The following is a 23,194-nucleotide window of genomic DNA, read 5'->3' on the forward strand; positions in this document are numbered from 1 at the left end:
TTCTAGCAGGATAACGGGCCATGCCACAAAGAACAGGTTATCCCAAGCTGGTTCCATGAACATGACAAAGACGGGAGACTGGTAGGATTAACAAGAAGCCAACAAATCGGTGATAACTGCGTGAGACCATTAAGTCCCTATGGACCAGTACCTCTAAGAAATCCATGGAATGAAGAATTGTGTTCTGGGGGCAAATGGGGGTCCTACCCAGTACTATGAAAGCATACCCTACTATAAATATATATAAATATATATATATATATATATATATATATATATATATATATATGCACTTATCAAGCTCCGATCATCAGCATGGATTTTTTATACTACAGTATTCTGAATTGATGAAAAGAAAAAGTCAGCGCAAATGTTAAGAGCTATTTTAATAAAGAGACAAAGGGCCTGATTCATTAAGGAAAGTAAGGCAAAAAATGAGTACGTTTTCTCCTAGACAAAACCATGTTACAATGCAAAGGGTGCAAATGAGTTTATTATTTTGCACATAAGTTAAATACTGGTTGTTCTTTCATGTAGCACACAAATACTTGATAGCTTTATTTGTAACCTGAAATTTAAAGTTGATCTAGGACAGTGGTTCCCAAACTGTGCGCCTATGCTCCCTGGGGTGCCTTGGAGATCACACAGGGGTGCCTTGGTCAGGGCCAGTGGTAAGCAAGGCAGGGGGCTACTTGGTAATTATTTTGGCTTAGGGGTGCCTTGAAAATTTTTTGGAGACCCTAAGGGTGCCTTGAACTGAAAAAGTTTGGAATCCACTGATTTAGGACATGCCCTACCCCAACTATAAATCTGTCCACACATTTTATATTTATCTCCCCCTCCAATGCAACATGGTTTTGCCAAGGTGAAAAGTTATTCTTTTTTTTTTTTTGGCTTTAATGAATCAGGTCCATAGCGGACATTAGACCTGATCAGAGGGCCCACAATTAGACTTGCCAGTGATGGGGCACAGATTGCATAGAGATTACAGTCCCCTTTGAGAATAGAGCCCTTGTTGAAAAGAGTTGGTGTCTCTGCAAACTGACCCTAATCATGAAAAAAAAGACATTTTTTTACAAGATTACTATAGATATCATCTGCAAAACTGTCATAAATCAGCAGTTTCATCCCTAAATTTTACAATGAAATCAGTTTTTCTCTTGAAGTCCTTTAGGGAGCCTGAGAACAATAAGAGTACAATGCTGAATCTCTTAACACTGTAATAATAAGGTCTTTTAATATTGTGCACAAAGGGCCATGTGCTCAAGGGGACGGATCAAACATCCCCTAAGGACCATATTAAGGCCTGTTCTAGCTATTGTGCAGCAGACACTTTATACTGAGAAGTAGAAAGAAACAATAAAACACTTGTGACCTCAGCAAGGAAATGATCATTTTAAACCCTTTAACCAATTTTAATACTTTTATTTTCTGTTCCTCTGACATCCTAGGAAAGACTTTTGCAGAACTGGAACAGTATTATACTTAGCTTTAGAGGCTGAGAATATTCCCATAATGCAGTATTTTTAGGTCTGTTCCGCTTCTCACATAAAATAACCTATGTTTGAGGTCTGTATGTCATCCAAAAGGTGGCTGGGAAAGTGTAGTGTACCTGTTTTCCAGCGTCGTGCAAGAAGCCGTTTCGCCAAACTTTTGTTTTTATAAGTGTCTGTACACGGCAACAATGTTTTGTTACTCCAGTTTTGCTTTTTAAGTAAAAGCCTGTAAAAAGTCCTACAAGTACTTGGTCTGTAATTTCAATGGTAAATACTTATAAAACCCAGATATCGCTATAGTAGGATGCAGGAATTTTACGGAGAGCAGGGCGAAACATTAAAAGAGATTGCGTACGTTTGAGCAATTTGTGCAAGTTCGATGTAGTTTTCATCCCCATGTACCCCAGCTGCGGATTCCCTACCCATGACAGTATTGGGTTTCAAATAAAGTGTAAAATCTCTTAAAACTGTCTCTTAATCATAACCTGATTCTGAAGTATAATGCCCCTATAATTGTTGTTTATACCCCAGTTTATGTTATTCTTTAGAGTAACCAAATATATTCTCATTATCTGCCAAACTCACAGGCAGGAGTATTGCAGACTGACAGCGCACCCAGACCAACATTTTATACTCAACACTTGCAACTAATAAAGTTTAAAGAGAGGACTGGTGCGGACGGAGAGCAATCCACCTTTTCTCTTCTCAGACATTATGACTCTAGAGAGGTGAAATGATCTCACATTGGGTTGTAAAGGATTTGCCTCCCGTTCACTTTTCAAGACAACGACTTATTCTGTCATCTGTAATCTAAGGATTGTTTTCAGAGACGCAATGCACTCTATATTCAAAATAATCTAGTTTATCCCATACAAGTCAACCTGTTTTATAGACTCATCACAGTACGATGGCCCAGTTTCTACACTGATTTCTCTTTTTTTTCTAGGGCAGTTTTATCTGTCATGTATCTCGTTTTATTAGGGGTTAGTTTAACTTCCCTTTCTTGGCCTGAGTGCATTGGGAGACAGACAAGATGTTTATCAAACTGATAAGCATGTTGGCACCTTTTAATTTTCTATAAATAGATAAAATAATGAGGGAATTGCATCTGTACTCTTTATCGATTACACTTTCTCGTGAATTCCTGCCAGGTTCTTGTAAATGATACAGTTCTAGATAAAGGCTAGTAAATTAAACTCTGAGTTCTTTAGGAAAGCTGGTGACCTCACTAACACATTGGTTTATACAGAACGCTCAGCTAATGTATACACTATACTCATTTCATATTGGCAAGTACCATAAAGTATGGGGGTGTGAAGTCATAAATGGACAGAGGATACTGCCAAAACAATACTTCATGATGAAAGACAGCTCTTTTCATACCCTGAAAAGTGAGGTCATAATATTAACTGCCCATAAGATCATGGATAAATCTACCATTGTCTAGTAAAATCTGTAGCTCTGAGAAACAAAATATGAACAAAGTATTGAATTAAGCGTATAAGTAGGAGAAATTTTCTTTTATCCAGAAAGCAGCGAGCCAGATAAAAAAGTAGATAATTGTTGCAATGAATATCTTATTGACACAGACATGATCCACAAATGTCTTCTCCTGTAGGCATTGAGCAGTACTAAGATCACAGTTATAATTGTATAAATGATGAAGGTGAACTAAGCAATCCCAGTTCATATGAGCAGCTAATACTATGCAACACAATATAGGGATGGCCAACAGGCCCAGAATCCCAGGCGCTAACTTATGGCGTCAGAGAGAGACTGCACCCTTCTGGCTCAAAGTTCTCTGAAATGCTGCCCAGGACTCTTAAAGAGACAATGATCGAAGGGAAAAGAATTCTGCCACCAAACTTAGACTCTTGCGCCGTGTATTAACCGCTGTCTACACTGCTTTCCTGCCATCTGTGCCTCGCCTGAAGGGGGAAAAAAGCAAATAAGATTAACAATACGAACAACCGCACATAAACTTGCAGTCATATCGTTACAGGGGGGGATGGAGGGATTTTGTGAAGCAAAAGAGGGAGATCATTCTGTTCCTTGATGATATATAGGCTTGTTTGAAACTCCCAGTGGCAGGCAATTGGATATAAATTCAAAACAAGCCAGGGAAAGTTTTAACCCCTGAAGTTAAGTGCTTTGGAAACCTACAAGCCTGGAGTTTAAGTGTGTTCATCCCTATGCAGGTGTGGTAGGTCTGACAAAAAGACTGCTGAAACCCCATTTTGTTGTTTCATGTAAATATTATTTTAAGGCTTACATAACCATCATCATCACCATTTATTTATATAGCTCCACTAATTCTGCAGCGCTGTACAGAGAACTCACTCACATCAGTCCCTGCCCCATTTAAGCTAAATTCCCTAACACACACACACACACACACACTAGAGTCAATTTGATAGCAGCCAATTAACCTACCAGTATGTTTTTGGAGTGTGGGAGGAAACCGGAGCACCCAGAGGAAACCCACGCAAACACGGGGAGAACATACAAACTCCTCACAGATAAGGCCATGGTCTGGAATTGAACTCATGACCCCAGTGCTGTAAGGCAGAAGTGCTAACTACTAGGCCACCGTGCTGCCCAACCAAGTGATTTTACAATGCTTATATAATAAAGGCTTTTCTAGAAACTTCTTCACATATTTTCTTAGGGAGTTGTCTTTGGGCCTTATGCACATGCGTAACTTCTTACCAGTATTAAACCAATAGAATGTCTGAAAATCATGTTTATAGCCTATATAGAAATGGTTTTAGGGTCCTGATCTAGAAAAGCTTGTAACTGTGACATAATCTCACCTCTGATGAAACGGCAGCACGCCGAGAAACGCGTCAGGAACTTTAATTATTATCTCTATCAGGAGCTGGCCAGCTTATTATCTTTGGGGACTATTTGGATTATTGGAGGACAAGTCCGTTCTTTTGGAAATCATTTGGAGACTGTTTGCATGTTATGCTAAGTGCCTTCAGCAGGATATCCTGCGATTGAAACAGAAATCCTACGGACTCAGACTATACGATAAGTACCTGTATTGAAATCTAATGGTGCGATTGGCACCTAATGGTGTATATATATACTGGACACCGGTACAGTGGATACTTGGCACACTTGTCAATTGAGCTTACCGAGGATTTAACATCTGTGTGTTCAATTTCTAGTCTGCAATACGGACTCCTCCAATTGCGGTGAGGTTATTTCTGCCCGTTTTATATGGTACCATATTTTTTATATATTTTTTTGGCCATTTTCCTGTGACATTGTTTTTTTATCTCAGAACTTTGGGAATCATTTATCTACGTATCACTTTATTCCATCTACTTTATACCGTTATAAGGTTTTTACCTAATTATTGGAATACATATAAATGCCCCTATTTTTATCCCTATATGTGATTATATACGTTTAATAAATTGTATTTGTACCTCTATGACTTTATGCTTAGCGCTCTCTCTCTTTTTTCCAAACTATATACTTGTTAGCCTGAGTGTCACGTGTTATTAATCCATTGTACCCTGGGCTCATTATTTCCCACTGGAAACATCAGTTCTTCATTTATTATAAGTGTGGCAGACAGAGCCGGTGCTTGGGTCCTCGGCGCCCTAGGCAAAATTTCAAAATAACCCCTCCCATCTCAATGCCCCCTCCCCCTCAACATACTGCCCCCCCTGGGTCTCATTCCCCCACTGGATCTCAATGTCCCCATCCTGGATCTCAGTCACCCCTCCCTGGATCTCAATGCCCCCCCGTAGCATACCAATGTCCCCCTCCCCTCTCTTTCCTTACCTTAAACTTGACTCCATAAAGATGCACCTCTCTGCCGGGTCCCATCCCTCACTGGCACGGTCGGGATGTGATGATGATGTCACACCCGACAGTTAGTGAAGGGGGGCGGGAGGGGGAGGGGAGGAGACAGAGGGAAGGGGCGCCCCATCGGCTGTTGGAGGGTAGGGCGGCGGTGGCGATCCATAGCCCCTCCCCCCTCCCTGTGGTTATATCTGAAGCTGCGCGGTGGCCGTGGATGGTATGCTCAGTAGTATTAAAGTACAATACTAACTGCATTCTGTATTTGTTTGAGAGGGATGTTGGTGTCAGTAGCTGAGGGTGTACTAGCACTGAATTGCTGTCTGGAGGCTTCTGGGGTACCTCTTTGGTAAGTTAGCTCTCAATTTTAAAACACATATGTATGGCCCAATTATATGGGATTCTCACTTTTTAGAGTTAGTAGCACCCTATTAGGAAAAGCGCAGTGGAGTGGCTTTAACATATATTTGCAATGCGTGCAACTAGGACTTTTGCATTTTCATCTACAGTAGAAATGGCAAGTATATGCTGGCTATAGCAGTGTGCTGGGGGAGTGTTTGTTTCTTTTTAGGATAACCCCACCCTTTCAAGCATCTGCTATCAGCCTATAAATTGATTGAGCAACTTCCACTTCTGTATTTGTCTGAGAGGCATGTTGGTGTCAGTAGCTGAGAGGGGAGTACTGGCGCTGAATTGCTGTTTGGAGGCTTCGGGGGTACCTCTTTGGTAAGTTAGCTCTCAATTTAAAAACACATATATGTATGGCCCAAATATATGGGACTCTCACTGTTTAGAGTTAGAAACACCAGCTCGTCTGACAAGTGCCAGAGTTGCATATACCCAATCTGAGTCAGTACATCACTGAGCTGAGTAGGACAATGAAAATAAACAATTTTGCCTAGACGACATAATATAAACCATAAAAATAAAGCAATGCATAGCTTGTGAGCATTTAAAAAATGTTTTTTTTCTGTATAATGGTGGTAAATTAATTAAGTTAAGCAAAAAGAGACAGAAGTAGATTTTCTCCTGGACAAACCATGTTACAATACAAGGGGTGCAATTTAGTTTATTATTTTGCACGTAAGGAAAATACCAGCTGTTTTTTCATGCAGCACACAAATACTGTACTTGTTTTATTTTTACACTAAAATTTAAAGTTGATCTAGGACATGCCCTACCCCAACTATAAATCTGTCCCTGCACTTTAAATTTATCTCCCCTCTTCAATGCAACATGGTTTTATCAAGGTGCAAATTTATTCTTGTTTTTTTGCTTTCCACTCCTTAATGAACCAGGCCCTATATGAATATACCGAGGACCATTGAAGATTATTATGAACATATCTAAACTATTTCATCACAATTTTCATATCGTACTTGCAAACAGTGCCATTAATTTCACAGCATACTGTAGTATATGATATTAACTTAATTAATTCCCAAGATGCTTGCTATATTAAAAAAAATATTTTCAGAAGGATTTCAATATATGGATTTTAATAGTTATGGGAATTTCACCAAATACACTTCTGCCAGTTGATTTATTATGTCATAAACAAAAAAATATATGAATTAAAAATATTTGCCTGAGTGTCGATCTTTAGTAGTAACAGAGCCTGAAGCTACTGAACCAAAGCTAAACATCAAGTGAAAAAATAATATGGCAACACTTAGATGTTAGACTTTATTGAACGCGCTGAAGATTCTGCTTATGATAAAGACCATTTAATGCACCAACACCTGTGGTTGGTCAAACATGTTGATTTAATCGTTGATTCACCTAATATACAACATATACAAACATTTACAAATTCTATACAATATTAACAATTTATATACAAATTATAAACAACATTTACAGATTCGCAGCCTCAAACAAGACTCTAAAGAACTTTAATGTTTGTCTGATTTTTCACTTGTAACTTTGCCCCCTCCACCAATTAGCTGGAGTTGAGAAGAAATTAGAGATGAGATTAGGCTGCAAAATTTTGCAAATTTGGCCTTAAGTCCTACTCCAGCTCAACCACACAGCAGAACAACTTGTCCGTCTACATCCAGTGCTATTCCTAGACTCTAAATTCCATTAAAATGCAAATTTATAAATACAGTGCATATTGGCGAAACAAAAACAAAAGTAGTGAATTGTATTGTAAGAACTTAACGCCTCTGTGATCTGGCCGTTTTTCTGCAAAGCCCGATCTGAGTGAGAATGCACTGCCGCTTGGCTCATCTCTATGAGAAACTCATCCTTGCTAGTATGAGCATAATCAGAATGCACCAGAACTGTAGAAACCTCATCAACAACCTCCAAATTCTGTTTTACTGAAATCACAAATGCTTAATAAGTTTTCAGCTCAGTTCAGTTTACAATGTTACAATACTATTTTGTTATAAATTAGTTCAGCAAATTGTAATATACAGTAGCTTACGATGTGTTTCCAAATTGGAGGCAAAATAGGGGTCCATTTGTGTGCCATATCTTTTGTGAAACAGGGGCGGATCTAGAAAATAAGTTTACCGGTGGGCGATTTAGGGGGGGAAGGCGATTTAGTCTCTGCTCCCTTTTTTTCAGCTAAGGCTGCCTACGGCTGCACCCCATGTACAGGTCCGTTCGGCAGAGACAGGCAGGGACAGTGTGCTGCCCGGCCGCTCTGATTGTTTTTAAGACATAATCAGAGCAGCCGGGCAGCACACTCTACCTGCCTGTCTCTGCCGAACGGACCTGCACATAGTGTGCAGCTGCCGTCAGCAAGCCCCTGATTGCCCTGATCACCCCTCCCCCCCCCCCTGGATCCGCCACTGGTGTGAAATAGCTCTGTTTATGCTCCGAAATGGAACCAAACTACATGCACCTCATGTCTGCACAAAAAAATGGCACTTACGACTGCCTTTGACGTAAAGGGCTGAACGGGAATGGGAAGGGGCGGATGATCATAGGTCTTGTACAGTAAGCTCGTGCCAAGGACGTTCCAATACACAAGTGTCCGATTCAAATCCTGGATATCTTGTAAGTACGCTTTCTTTAGCCGTATCGTTTCCTCCAGCTACAGAGCAGATAATAGCGTTGACTGATAGTGATGACTGACAGCATAGTCTTTGTATTAAAAACTAAACATATGTGTGCTACTAGATAGCATAGAACATGTATATGCAAGTAAGAGAGACTATAGAAATGCATTGTATGTACAGAACGGATTAACATCATCTAGATTTATAAATATAATGTAAAATAAATTCATGTTTTTTTTTAAAGCACATATTTTTATTAATGATTGTAGTATTATGAGTTGTTCATTTAATTACAAAAATGTTTTTTTTCCGCATGCGTTCTAATTAGAGATGCTCAGGCTCGGTTCCTCGAGAACCGAACACACCGGAACTTAGGGGATCGGCTCGGTACTCTCGCGCGCCCTCGGGATTGAAAACGAGGCAAAACGCCATCGTTACATCGTCGGATCTCGGATCTCGGGAGTTTTGGAATCCTTTTTAAGATCCAACATAACGGTGGGTGGGAAGGAGGGCGGGCCCCCATTTTCTTTTCTGCCACCGCTGTGTGCCAATGTGTCCTAGATGTGCTAGGAACTGCCGTGTGTTTGTGTCATTGCTCTGTCGCTTACCATCCAGCCAGGTCGCTGCAGTATTTGTCCGAAAGTGTATGATAATAATATTGTGACCTGTGAGGTGGTCAAAATTGACAGCAAATGACTTGAAATTAGTGTTATTGAGGTTAATAATAATGTAGGATCAAAAAAAAAGAGCAAAATTATGTGATTTTAGCATATTTTAGGATTTTTTCTAAAAAAATCCAAAACCAAAACCAAAACACACAAGGGTGGTTTTGCCAAAACCAAAACCAAAGCATGAAGCTAATCCAGATCCAAAACCAAAACCAGTTCACGGGGGTCAGTGAGCATCTCCAGTTTTAATGTGAGTGTAGTAGTATACTGCACTATGGTGTGTCTATTAACAGGCGGCAAGTGACGTTTAGGCAGAGTGTACTTATACCCACATTCAAATAAAAATGTATTGTGAGATCCGTTCGGATTTGAATACGGTCGGAACTTCGCACAAGTTCCGTATTCTTTTTTTGTAAACCGCAGGTTGCATTTGTAGTTGAATAGGGCCCTAGGTGTATAACTTTCAGTCATTGCCTCAGGAATGCCGTGGTTGGCTGTGTGAGGTTATATTACAGAGTCCTCTACCAAAGGAGTAATCTACTCGTGAAGCCAGTTTCTGTGTTGCTACCCCATAGACCACAGAGGGAATTGTCCGTGATACCTAATGTTCCCTTCTACATTCAAGGCAAATGGAAGCTGGAGCATGTAACAAAAAAATCTCTAGATCTAGAGATTTGTTGTACTAACATAATAATTAGTACAACAAATATAGAGGAGATATGCAGAATGAGCATTATGAGATTTTAATTGGTACAAGCTCGTAGGTCTGTCGGAAAAAAAATTAGCCGCATTGTGTGATATTACACCTTTCCTGGGATTGCAAATAAAATTCAGCGGTTTATAAACATTGATGAGCAAACACATAGACGGAATCACAGTCTTGTCAGCGCAGTTCACACCCCAATTCCCCCAGTTTGTGGTTTGACGTCTATTAACGACTTTATTAAAAATAAATGATCAAATGTTCTTTTTAACAAGAAATCGCACATTGCAGTGATGAAATATGCGGCATTTGCCAATGAAGCAGAAAACTGAGTGAGTTTAACAAGATCCTGGTAACATGTACCTTGTCAGACATCATTTTCTGGTATGCAGCTATCCAATAATTGAAATAGCAGATAACAGAGGGCAATAGCTCACTCTCAGCTGTATTGCAAATATGTTACCCCACCTCACCTAGTATATCAGAAGGCTATCCCACCTCCCACCTCGGGATTCATAATGTTTTCCCAATATACCTGTCTCCAATACTAAATTGTACCACTGCCTGAACCTTGTTTTATTGCGCGAGGGAGGGAATTTCACAAAGTGGGTGCAGCCCAAAAAAAGTCCTGTAACCGGGAATGGGAGGATGTCATGTGAGTGGAAGAGAGACGTAGATCTTCTGCAGAACTGATGTGTCGAGTTGGGAGATATTTTGATACAAGTGAGGAGATGTCGGTGCAATTTTGTTAATGGCCTTATATGTTAGTAGAAGTATTTTATACCAGATTCGGTGAAAAACAGGCAACCAATGTAGAGACTGACAGAGTGGCTCAGCAGAGGAGGAACAATGTGCAAAGAAAAACAATCTAGCTGCTGCGTGCAAAATAGATTGTAGGTGTGAGAGTCTGACTTGGGGAGGACCAGTAAGGAGGGAATAGTAATATTCAATGCGGGAAATGATGAGTGTATTGGTGGCGACACTTGGAGTGAGTAGACAAGGGAAAAATAAAAATACTGAATGAGAGACATTATATTATATTACTCTTTATCTGTTTTAGGTTCCCCCAAACGAGGGTGCCCTAGGCATCAGCCAAAGTTTACCTAATGGCTGCATTGACCCTGTGTGGGCAATATTAGCATAAAGGATAATTATTTAAAGGAACACTAACCTCAAAAATGTTGTGTGATTAACTGTGCCCAGCACAGGGGAATGTATATGCTAGAGATATTTCTGTTGTGCCTTCATGCAGGCTATAATCAACCCGCTGTGTCTGCCATTCGTTTGCCAGCTCTCTGTCGTATTTACTGACCTTTCCAACCTGGCCATGCCCCAATTACATCATACAAAGCCCAATCAATTGTATTGTAGGAGGATTATCACACCCCACATAGATTGGCAGAAGAGTTCTGGCACTAATTAGAGAAGTGAGGAAGGAAACAATGGAACTGTACTGAATAGTGAAATCTGGGAGCTGACTCCCATAAAACCAGATAAACTCTTATAACAAGAATATATTTACATAATCATCCTGTAATATTTGCATTATGCAAATGCAAAATAAAAATGTAGGGTCAGAATTGAATCTCCTTTAGGTGTGTATACTGTTTCCATTGGGGCTATTGTAAGAAAAATATTAGGTGACAGTAACTTTTTATAAACTTTGCGGTACAATCTCTTTGCAGCGCACTTTAAGTGCATATACTAATGACCGCACGGATAAGACGGACCCGACTGCGGTGCCATTATAAACCCGTCATTCCCTACGGATGTATTAATACTCAAAAACGCATAATGTAAACTGCTTTAAAAATAAATAAATAAATGATAGCTTCCAAATCCAGAATATTCTCGGTGTAAGGGACTGTTACATATAAGTTTTCATCTCGAATACATGAATCTACCCTGTAAAATTATTTCCATTCCTAATATGTTTTCCTATTATGCCAAAATAAGTGATACTGCTGCATTGACGAGATAAGGTGAGGAATGACACTCTCGCTGCAGCGCAGGGCGGAAACTGAATGTTCTCCCTTCTGTAAATTGATTGAAAGTACTACTGATCATTGAGTACCTCATTTGCTGGACTTCAAGCACCCCAGCAGGGTAACCATTATTTGAGACTTTGAAGTCCTCCGGAGGGAAATGGCTTGTGTATTTGCATTGAAGACTGTTTAGGATGAGCAGCGAAGGATAAAAAAAAGAGAGGAGGCTGAGATTGAGAAGGATGAAATGACTGATCAGCTGCGGAATAATGTTTAAGGCAACGTAAAGCTGAAAGTAATAAATTTTGAGTCGTGTTTACAGTTGTAAATTCTGTCCTTAATTTAATTTCCAGCTATTTTTTTCAGCATTCTGCACAGTTACAATTACCCTAGAAGACTGTTTAGATGTGTTCCTAAGACACCAAATCATTTGTTGTCCTGAGAGAGAAATACTGTTTGACTTTCTGTACTCTGGATAGTTCACGGAAGCCTGTGGAACACCAAACAATCAATTTGGAGGATGATGGAGAGGTCAAGAGAGGCTGGAACACGGCATCACCCAGAATGTGTCAGATATTTAGGATGCAATATACACCTGTGAATCTGCAGGAACAGAACATTGTGACTCCTTCCACCTGATTGGGATAACAGGTAGTAGAAAAGTAATTAAACAGTGTAATAATCGCAACAAAGTGTGGAACTAGCCTTCTAAACATGTCGTTTTACAGATGTTGACAAATGATAAAATTGGGCCTTGTTAACACACAGTATAGTATTTTTAAAAACTTTCTACTGGTTTCTGATGTTAATTATGCAAGTTTATTCACAGTAAAGTGATCTAGGGGCTGTGGTCGCTAACAAATGGAGGGCATGGTACAGAAATTTCAATTTGGATTGTTATGCATAGTATCATGAAACTAGAAACTAGACCAGTGCCTGCAATCACCATTTGCCTGGAGACCGGGACTGCCTAGAAACAGCACCTGTAGGTGCCAAATGCCTGTAGCCAGAAACTAGCATAGTGTCTGTTACTGAAAACTGCCTGGAGCCAAGGCCCAGCACAGTGCCTGCCATCACCAACTGCCTGAGGCTAGGAACAAGCACAGGGCCTGCAATCACCAACTGACTGAAGCTAGGAACAAGCACAGGGCCTGCAATCACCAACTGACTGAGGCTAGGAACAAGCACAGTGCCTGCAATCACCAACTGTCTGAGGCTAGGAACAAGCACTGTGCCTGCAATCACCAACTGCCTGAGGCTAGGACCAAGCACAGTTCCTGCAATCACCAACTGCCTGAGGCTAGGAACAAGCACAGTGCCTGCAATCACCAACTGCCTTAAGCTAGGAACAAGCACAGTGCCTGCAATCACCAACTGTCTGAGGCTAGGAACAAGCACTGTGCCTGCAATCACCAACTGCCTGAGGCTAGGACCAAGCACAGTTCCTGCAATCACCAACTGCCTGAGGCTAGGAACAAGCACAGTGCCTGCAATCATCAACTGCCTGAGGCTAGAAACAAGCACAGGGCCTGCAATCATCAACTGCTTGAGTTTAGGAACAAGCACGGGGTCTGCAATCACCAACTGCCTGAGGCTAGGAACAAGCAGAGTGCCTGCAATCACCAACTGCCTGAGGCTAGAAACAAGCACTGTGCCTGCAATCACCAACTGCCTGAGGCTAGGAACAAGCACAGGGCCTGCAATTACCAACTTTCTGAGGCTAGGAACAAGCACGGGGTCTGCAATCACCAACTGCCTGAGGCTAGGAACAAGCAGAGTGCCTGCAATCACCAACTGCCTGAGGCTAGAAACAAGCACTGTGCTTGCAATCACCAACTGCCTGAGGCTAGGAACAAGCACAGGGCCTGCAATTACCAACTGTCTGAGGCTAGAAATAAGCACTGTGCCTGCAATCACCAACTGCCTGAAGCTAGGAACAAGCACAGGGCCTGCAATCACCAACTGCCTGAGGCTAGGAACAAGCACAGGGCCTGCAATTACCAACTTTCTGAGGCTAGGAACAAGCACGGGGTCTGCAATCACCAACTGCCTGAGGCTAGGAACAAGCAGAGTGCCTGCAATCACCAACTGCCTGAGGCTAGAAACAAGCACTGTGCTTGCAATCACCAACTGCCTGAGGCTAGGAACAAGCACAGGGCCTGCAATTACCAACTGTCTGAGGCTAGAAACAAGCACTGTGCCTGCAATCACCAACTGCCTGAAGCTAGGAACAAGCACAGGGCCTGCAATCACCAACTGCCTGAGGCTAGAAACAAGCACAGGGCCTGCAATCACCAACTGCCTGTAGCCAGGAACAAGCACAGTACCTGCAATCACCAACTGCCTGAAGCTAGGAACAAGCACAGTACCTGCAATCACCAACTGCCTGTAGCCAGCAAGTTGCACAGTGTCCCCCTATTACTCCCATCCAGAACCTTGGGCCTGCTACTTGCAGCTGTTTTACATAAGGATATGCTTGTTCTGTAATACTGGAGCTTGTGATAGGTCACACCCCTTCCCCAGTTTTCAGCAGGACTGTAATGGGAACAGAGGAGGCCCAGTAAAAAGAACTGCTACTGGGGGGTGGACAGCACCTGCTTTACTTCCTTTTCCTAAGTAGAATTCCAGCTTTAAGAAGATAAAATGATAGGTCAATAAATTATTATAAGAAACAGGAAGATGTGTGTGGCAAATCATCACAGACACATATGAAGATAGGAACTATCTATAACGACATGGTTATTTAGTTAATAAACGCACAAGTATTAAGACAGGCAGGCAATTAATTAAAGAGATGCATGTGCTGTAGGTAATTACAAAGATGTACATCATACAAAATAGGTGGATGCATATAGCTGGCGTGTGATTCCATGTTTCAGTTTTAGGTATATTTTTATAATAGATAAAGGGAATACGCAATGTGGGGTTAACTCCATCCAAAAATAAAAAATATATATTTTGGGTGGAGCTAGGTAAGATAAATAAAGTAAGAAACGTTTACTTACTCTGGATCCAGCAAGATTGCTGATTGCTTTATGGGTTTGTGCAAGAGACTCTCTCTACTGCTGGAATGGGTGTTTTTCAAATTAATAACAGCACCCTTTCTGCTCAGAACATTACAGGGGGACCCTCCGACGTGAATGGCAGAGGGAGGTGAGTATACCTTCCACTTTGTATTTAACTTACTGGTCGGTGTTTCCCTTTAAAGACTAAAATAACTCCTGTGTCTGAATTTGAAATATTTAAATATTAAGGTTTTGATGAATCCGAGTGTGATGGAGAGAGATGGTTAGAAGCACATTCACATAAGTAGTTGAAATTTAATCAGGCCAGTTCATTAAAATGAATTTATAATATAAAATAACTTATTGCAGAAGTGATTTAGTTTAAGAAGTTCCTGGTTCCTTCTAAAAACTCAGACTGTAGAGGTTTTAATGTCAAATAGATCCAAGAGTCCTTCAGTTCTCAAAGTGCTACCTCAAGTTGGACAACCTATAATCGCTCCATCGCATCTGTGACATCCGCACAACTCCGACACTTTGGAGAAAGGAATTATGTAGATCAGAATATCACATCCTGATGGGATTTTATCTGAGTTTCCCATCACTTTAATATTTTTAGAAAAAGAACAAAGGAAACTTATATAACTACTGGACATGATACACTGTATAAAAGTAGAGACTTGTCTCTAGTCCAGACCCAAGTTTTGCTACTCACTTCTGATGCTATTATCTGTTTCTTTAGAATTCTAATATTTTTTTCCGTTCTGTGCACTCAGTCATCTGCACTTCTTAAACCTAATCTATACCCAAACCCTACTGTTTTGTTCCTCTGTAACATTCTATTCATCACCTTACATTTATCGTTTCATAGGAGTCCATTATGCTGATACAAGTAAGAACCCAATATATAGAGGGCCTGATTTATCAAGGAACATAAACGGCAATTTTGAGCGTACAATCCGCAAAATCAATCTGCGCATACCCAGAATCGGCTCATACACCTCAACTCACATCCACGTTCAATTAATCTTCGAGTGTAAAGGACCCTTATTACAACCTACGGTTTCAGGGACGGAACGTGGCAGTGAAGGTGCGCTTTGCCCATAGTCAATGTACAGTAACGACGTGCCAATCTCAAGCAGCAGCGTCCGATTCTAGCTATTGGCACCTCCCAAATACTTGTTGTTCAGCCGTATCTCTTGCTCCAGCTACAGGGCAGATCTTAGTGCCAATGACTAGCGATGAAGCCTGCATATACATGCTAGAACATGTGTTTGGAATCAGGAGCAAGTATTTTCTGTACAGTAGATATTAATAACATCCTAATAAATGTATTTTATTGATGGGAGGGGGGACTTTTTTATTTTTTAATGTTTTTATCATTTATGCCTATATTATTAATGGGTAAAAAAAAGTGTGGAATAGGATTTTTTCTCTGTGCGGGCTTTGGTGATTGTATATTCCACATACGATCTGTTGGTGCAGAACTTGGAGAGAGGAGGATAGAGGGAGAGAGAGAAAGAGAGAGAGGGAGGGAAGGAGAGAGAGAGAGAGAGAGAGAGAGAGAAAGAAATAGAGAAAGACAGAGAGGCAGAGTGAGAGAGAGAGAGAAAGAGAGAGAGGAAAGAGAGAGAAAGAGAGAGGGAAGGAAAGAGAGAGAGAAAGACAGAGATACAGAGAGAGAGAGAGAGAAAGAGAGAGACAGAGAGAGAGAGAAAGAGAGAGACTGGGTTTGGAGTCAGAAAAAAACACATATTATCCCATGACACATCCAAGTTAGCAGCGGTAACATTCAAAAACAGCCTAAAACCATACTTGCCAACTCTCCCGGAATGTCCGGGAGACTTCCGCATTTTGCGCTGTCAAGTGACGCAATTTGCGTCATGATGTCACAGGGGGCAGGGCCGAAATGACGCGATTTAGTCGCCCCGCCCCCTCACGCCCCCCTCCACTGGCTGGCTCCCGGAAGGGAGCTGAAGAAAGTAGGTAAGTATGCCTAAAACACGCGTAATTCCGGGTTCTGAGAATTGGAAACTGAAGTTGTATTTCTGTGCAAGGCTTAGGGGTGCCTAAAACACAGAATGAGTGACTCATTCAGTCTGTTCTTTGTGTCATTGTTGATTGTTCTGCCCTACTACCTAACTCATAGTGTTCCGTTCTGTCTTACTATGGAACTTACTTGTCCATACAGTTTGTAATCTGTGACTATTTCTTGTATCCCCCCATTGTAATGCGCTGCAGACCGCTTGTAGCACCATATAAATAATTAATAATAATAATAATAATAATAATAATAATGTACTAACTATATATAGTAATATACTTTAAACTTTCTACCACATCCACAATGGTTGGTCTGTGTCACCTTGTGCTTCCTGTTGCAGTCATTTATAGGAATAGCTCTGTCTGGGGAGAGATTTGTGAGGAGTGTGAGTAAGAGGGGCATCGCATTTGGTGAGAGTTTCAGCGCTCACAGGTGCCACAAGAAGTAGAACATCACTAGTTGAAGATATTTACGTGTCACAATATCTTTCATTGTATCAATATTTTTGTGTACCATATACCTTCTGATATAAGGTGTCTCTGCGTCTTTGATAATTTTTTTGTCAGTAGGCAACTAAACTTTCTTTCTTCGGCTCAGCAAAAAATCAAAGTAGCACAAAGTTTCAATATCTGGCATAACACAGTTGCCAAATAAGTGTTACTGTAATCTGTTGCCAAAAACCGGTATCACAGCAGATGTCTGTGTACCTGGAAGATATCGTTATTTTGATGCTGATCAAAGCAGGAAACCACATTCCTCAAGATATAACATGAATATATATATATAGTGCCAGCCAAGCAGATTCTGATCCGACATACGCAAGGAGAGATTTACTGAGCATTTACTCTCACTAGTGCTGTGTTTAAGAAGGGGAAAGTGTGAAATCTGTTTTTATGCCCGGCACCGTGGGAATATTGTAAATGGTAAATACAACAGCACAGTCTAAAAGTGATTTGCAAACTCTCATGAGAAATATTTCAGTGTGAATGAATATACATTAGTAGCAGCAAGAACGTTAGCAGCATTTTTTTAAGGTTGTTCATCTGTACCAGCAGATTACATAGAGAAACGCTGGCAAATTAGCCATAGATTGCAAGCTCACAGGGACTGGATTCTGCCCTGTAGATTTCTATAGGGGTGGCGAAAATATACTCTTTGCCAAATGCAAAATGTAATTTTTTTCTTTCTTGCCAAAAGTTAACCCCCTCTCATCCTATTATTATAATGGTTACTATAGTTTAGGTCACCTGTCTTTGGGGTTAATTCATTTTTAGAAGTTCATTCGTTTGCGCAGTGTATCTTACGTGATTCCGCCCTGTGTATGCCCAAAAGTGAACATTGCGCTAATGAGCGCAAATGTAGGTAATTCATGTCTGCACGCACCTGACATTTACGACTCCTATGACTTAAGGGATGGAACGGGGGAGCGGACTACCCTAGGCTATGTACAGTGAGGCGGAGATTCTGTTAGCATTTTTACCATTACTACCGTAAATTCTCTGCTGATTTTGTAAAAAATCCCTAAGGAACATCACAGATATTTGAGTTTGCCCCTAAGGGGGGTATTCAATTGTTAGTTTTAACACGCTAAAACACAAAAAAACGAGTGCTCGAAAAAAAAACTTCATATTATACGGTAATTTTGCGCGCGTAAACAGTTAATACGGTACTTACTCGCTGCCAGCGGGCTGAATTTCAGCTCGCTGCTCAGGGAGCTGCGAGCTGAAATTCCGCGAGTAATTACCGTATTGACGGTAAGATTTTTTCGAGCGCTCAATTGTTAGCGTTAACGCTAACAATTGAATGCCCCCCTAAGAGTGTTCCAACGCAGATTTGTCCAATTCAAGTTCTGTGCTTGTCCCATCTTTTGCGCACACTGCAGTGACAGTGATGATCGACACAGCACAGTCTTTGAATTTAATATTCCATGTATTTGTTAGTAGCTATCACAGAACAACTTTATGCAACTAGGATATGCTATATAAACGCATTGTGTGTACAGTACATTGAAATAATCTTTATGTAAATAATATAATATATATATATATATTTGAAAACAATTACTTTTTATTGTATACTGTTAACAGTTGCTAGGAAAACCCGACAGCAACCGACTTACATTAAGCTGAAATGTAATAACTAAATTACCTTATTAACAGAATTCAATAACTTTTTTATACATTACATTACATGTAGAAATGTTGACAATGGAGTATAAAGAATAAATAAATATACATATATTGTAGTGTATAAAGAACTTCTTTAGCTCTTTTAACATAGTGATTTATAATATAAGTTCTTCCATTAGAGCGAAGGCCAGTTGAGAAGGATCAGTTTGCATATTTGTTCGTAAGTACAACGTGGTGAAATAGGGCCAGACCACCTAGCAGGTCACATGTTCCAGGTTACCCAGCAGGCCTGCAAATTACTGTCACAATTTCCAGACCGCCTAGCAGGTCACATGTTCCAGGTCACCCAGCGGATGCACGGGGAGATTTTATTAGCTGGCACAGCAACCACAGGTACACAGGTATATTGCCAACTGTCACATTTTCCAGGGGACAATGGTAATGCATTGTTGTAAATGGCGGGTGGACGTTTTGCAAAAATACTACAAAGCTATGCAACCAATTACAACGTCAATATTTTTCTGCAAATCTACAGACCAAGATTTGTGTATATGATGTTCAGACAATGGCATCATAGAAATATATCACTCATAAAAGTTGTACTTATGCCATTTGTAGTGATCATAGAGGAATGACAGTTATAAGACTTGGGGCTAGATTTACTAAGCTGCGGGTTTGAAAAGGTGGGGATGTTGCCTATAGCAACCAATCAGATTTTAGCTTTCATTTTGTAGAAGGTACTAAATAAATGAAAGCTAGAATCTGATTGGTTGCTATAGGCAACATCCCCACTTTTTCAAACCCGCAGCTTAGTAAATCTAGCCCTTAACCTATAACATAGTTCTGGAGAATAAGGCCTAAATCATAATTGCAGTGTTTATTTGATATATCAACTGAATCCATTGATAAATTTAGCTATTATTGTGTAAAATGTGGAGTCAGAAGGACTGTTGTATATTTATTTGGTGGCTCTGCACATCCTGGTGTTAGAAGATAGCAGTGTCACCTGTGGCAGCTTCAAAGGTCCCTGCAGTGAGCTATATCCTGACACAAGTTAGTTTTTTGGACATCTGAATAGACTTTTTGGAGCAGTTCACAGCTTGACATCCTTGCAGACAAAGATAGCATTTTAAGGCTGTCTATACAGATATATAGAAATCTGAACTTCAAAAAAAATGTCTTCATATTTAATATTTTGGGAAATCTGTGATTTCTGTTCCTTCATACTGAGGAGCAGAAATCACACCCGGGTTGTGAATTATCCTTACTAGCGGTACCTGAGAACAGCTATAATCACATGTCCTTGGGAAAGGGATGTGCCATTGTTATAATTCCATCATGTTTGGTATTTAAATGTGCGGGAGATTATGCCTGTTTTATTGAAGGGGGAATGTCTCTGGGATATATTTGTGAAGAGTTACCCAAGTTCAAAACTGTTGGAATATTTGTGAGCAAACTATAGTGACACCCAGGGGACATTCCTGCCCCCCTATTAGTAGCAACACTGCCCCTGTGAAGGCTGTTCCATTAAATTTTTATTAAAAAACCTGTGTTTTGAAGGGGCAAATTGTCAGTGTTTGGGAAAATCAATCCACATTGATAAGCTACCCATTTTCCAAGCAAATTTCCCATGGCACAAATTATGCAACTCATGTAAGTTATTTTCTGAAGCTTTGTCTTTTATTTTTAAATCTCTTTTGCTTATGTATGTCAGATTGTTTATTTATTTGTTTCTATATCTGAATGCCCTGTACCTTTGTATATTAAATCTATAAATTTAATAAGTGGTGTCCTTGATACTCTAACGTATTCATTAGCCTGTTAAGAAGAATATAGCTCAACCTTTTGAATGCGAGTGTGTGATTTGTTAATACATTTGACTAACAGGCCTAGTGAATGTTTGCATTTACAGTTGTGTAACAGTCTGGAGGTGTTGAAGAGTTAACCCTTTGATTGCTGGTGTGGGTCTTGCTAACCTGTTGGTAGCCAGAAGCCTTGTGTGCCAGTGTGGGACAGTATGTCGGGGTCCTATTGCCCTTATTTAATAGGTGGTGGCAAACCTGATGTGTGTGTGGGGGTGTGAGAGCGATGTGGTGGGGGCGATTCAGCAGGTCTATAACCTGTGTGATAGGTAAAGAGAGACTGAGTGCTGGAATCATGTGTAACCTCATACAGCAAACACCCAAAGTCACGGAATCTGGGAGCTTGTTCGTGACACCATTAATAAATAGATTATTTTACCTTATGATAAAAGTTTTTGCATCTGAACTTTTATTGTACTAATGCATGTGCATCTCCTGCAGTCTGTTTTGTGTGTCTACGTACAGCAAGTACTTTGTAGACACAGCGCACTTACACCCAGATCCAGTAGCGAAACTTTACCTAATCCGCCTGGTATAATGTTCTTTGACAATCACCAAATGTGTAGATTAATAATATCTTTGAGGCTGCTTTTGAAGTCTTCTTCTTTTGAATTCTTAAATTTTGCACATATAACTCCTAACAAAGTCCCCTTTAATGTACTGTACAGGGAAGAAAGATCTATAGATTTGAGCGAATGAAGGCTCAGCCTTCAAAAGGATATGAAAGGAGCTGTGTCAGGGGATCCAGGGAACATTAACTAGGTAGAAAGTGAAGAAACGTGATACCAAAAAAAAGTCCCCTTTCCTCAGAGAGGGACTGACAAGTAGAGCATCATGTATGCTGTTCCTGTGCTCCATCACCACCCTATGTGTTCCATCACTACCCTCTGTGCTCCATCATCACAACACACTGTGTTCCATCACTACCCTCTGTGTTCCATCACCACCCTCTGTGCTCCATCCCTACCCCCTGTGCTCCACCACTACCCTCTTTGCTCCATCACCACCCTCTGTGCTCCATCACTACCCTCTGTGCTCCATCACCACCCTCTGTGCTCCATCACTACCCTCTGTGCTCCATCATCACAACACACTGTGTTCCATCACTACCCTATGTGCTCCATCACCACCCTCTGTGTTCCAGCACCACCCTATGTGTTCCATCACTACCCTCTGTGCTCCATCATCACAACACACTGCGTTCCATCACTACCCTCTGTGCTCCATCATCACAACACACTGCGTTCCATCACTACCCTCTGTGCTCCATCACTACCCTCTGTGCTCCATCACCACCCTATGTGTTCCATCACTACCCTCTGTGCTCCATCACTACCCTCTGTGCTCCATCACTACCCTCTGTGCTCCATCACCACCCTCTGTGCTCCATCACTACCCTCTGTGCTCCATCACCACCCTCTGTGCTCCATCACTACCCTCTGTGCTCCATCATCACAACACACTGTGTTCCATCACTACCCTCTGTGCTCCATCACCACCCTCTGTGCTCCATCCCTACCCCCTGTGCTCCACCACTACCCTCTGTGCTCCATCACCACCCTCTGTGCTCCATCACTACCCTCTGTGCTCCATCACCACCCTCTGTGCTCCATCACTACCCTCTTTGCTCCATCATCACAACACACTGTGTTCCATCACTACCCTCTGTGCTCCACCACTACCCTCTGTGCTCCATCACCACCCTCTGTGCTCCATCACTACCCTCTGTGCTCCATCATCACCCTCTGTGCTCCATCACTACCCTCTGTGCTCCATCATCACCATCTGTGCTCTATCACTACCCTCTGTGCTCCATCATCACGATCTGTGCTCCATCATCACTATCTGTGCTCCATCATCACCATCTGTGCTCCCTCATCACCATCTATGCTCCATCATCACTATATGTGCTCCCTCATCACCATCTGTGCTCCCTCATCACCATCTATGCTCCATCATCACTATCTGTGCTCCATCATCACCATCTGTGCTCCATCATCACAACACACTGTGTTCCATCACTACCCTCTGTGCTCCATCATCACTATATGTGCTCCACCATCACAACACACTGTGCACCATCTTAACCATATGTGCTCCATCATCACCATCTGTGCTCCATCATCATCGTCTATGCTCCATCACCATCATCTGTGCTCCATCATCACCATCTATTTGGACATCTCTAAGGTACTTGTTTCTCTGTCGTATCACTTGTACCAGCTACAGGTCAGGTGTAAGTGCTGATTACTAGTGATGACGGCTGTGTATACAGCTAGAACATGTGTTTGCAATCAGTAGTAACTGTACAGATATATTTTATGTACAGTAGACATTCATAACATCCTAATAAATGTAGTTTACAGAAAAGAAATGAAACTTTTTTTAAAAATGTTTTGTCATTAAGGGTTATTAACAGATGACATTAATTGAATAGTATTTTTTTTCTGTACATTCCTTTTGTGTCTTTATATTCTG

This window comes from Mixophyes fleayi, chromosome 9 (genome assembly GCF_038048845.1).
Source record: "Mixophyes fleayi isolate aMixFle1 chromosome 9, aMixFle1.hap1, whole genome shotgun sequence".
NCBI classification, from domain to species: Eukaryota; Metazoa; Chordata; class Amphibia; order Anura; family Limnodynastidae; genus Mixophyes; species Mixophyes fleayi.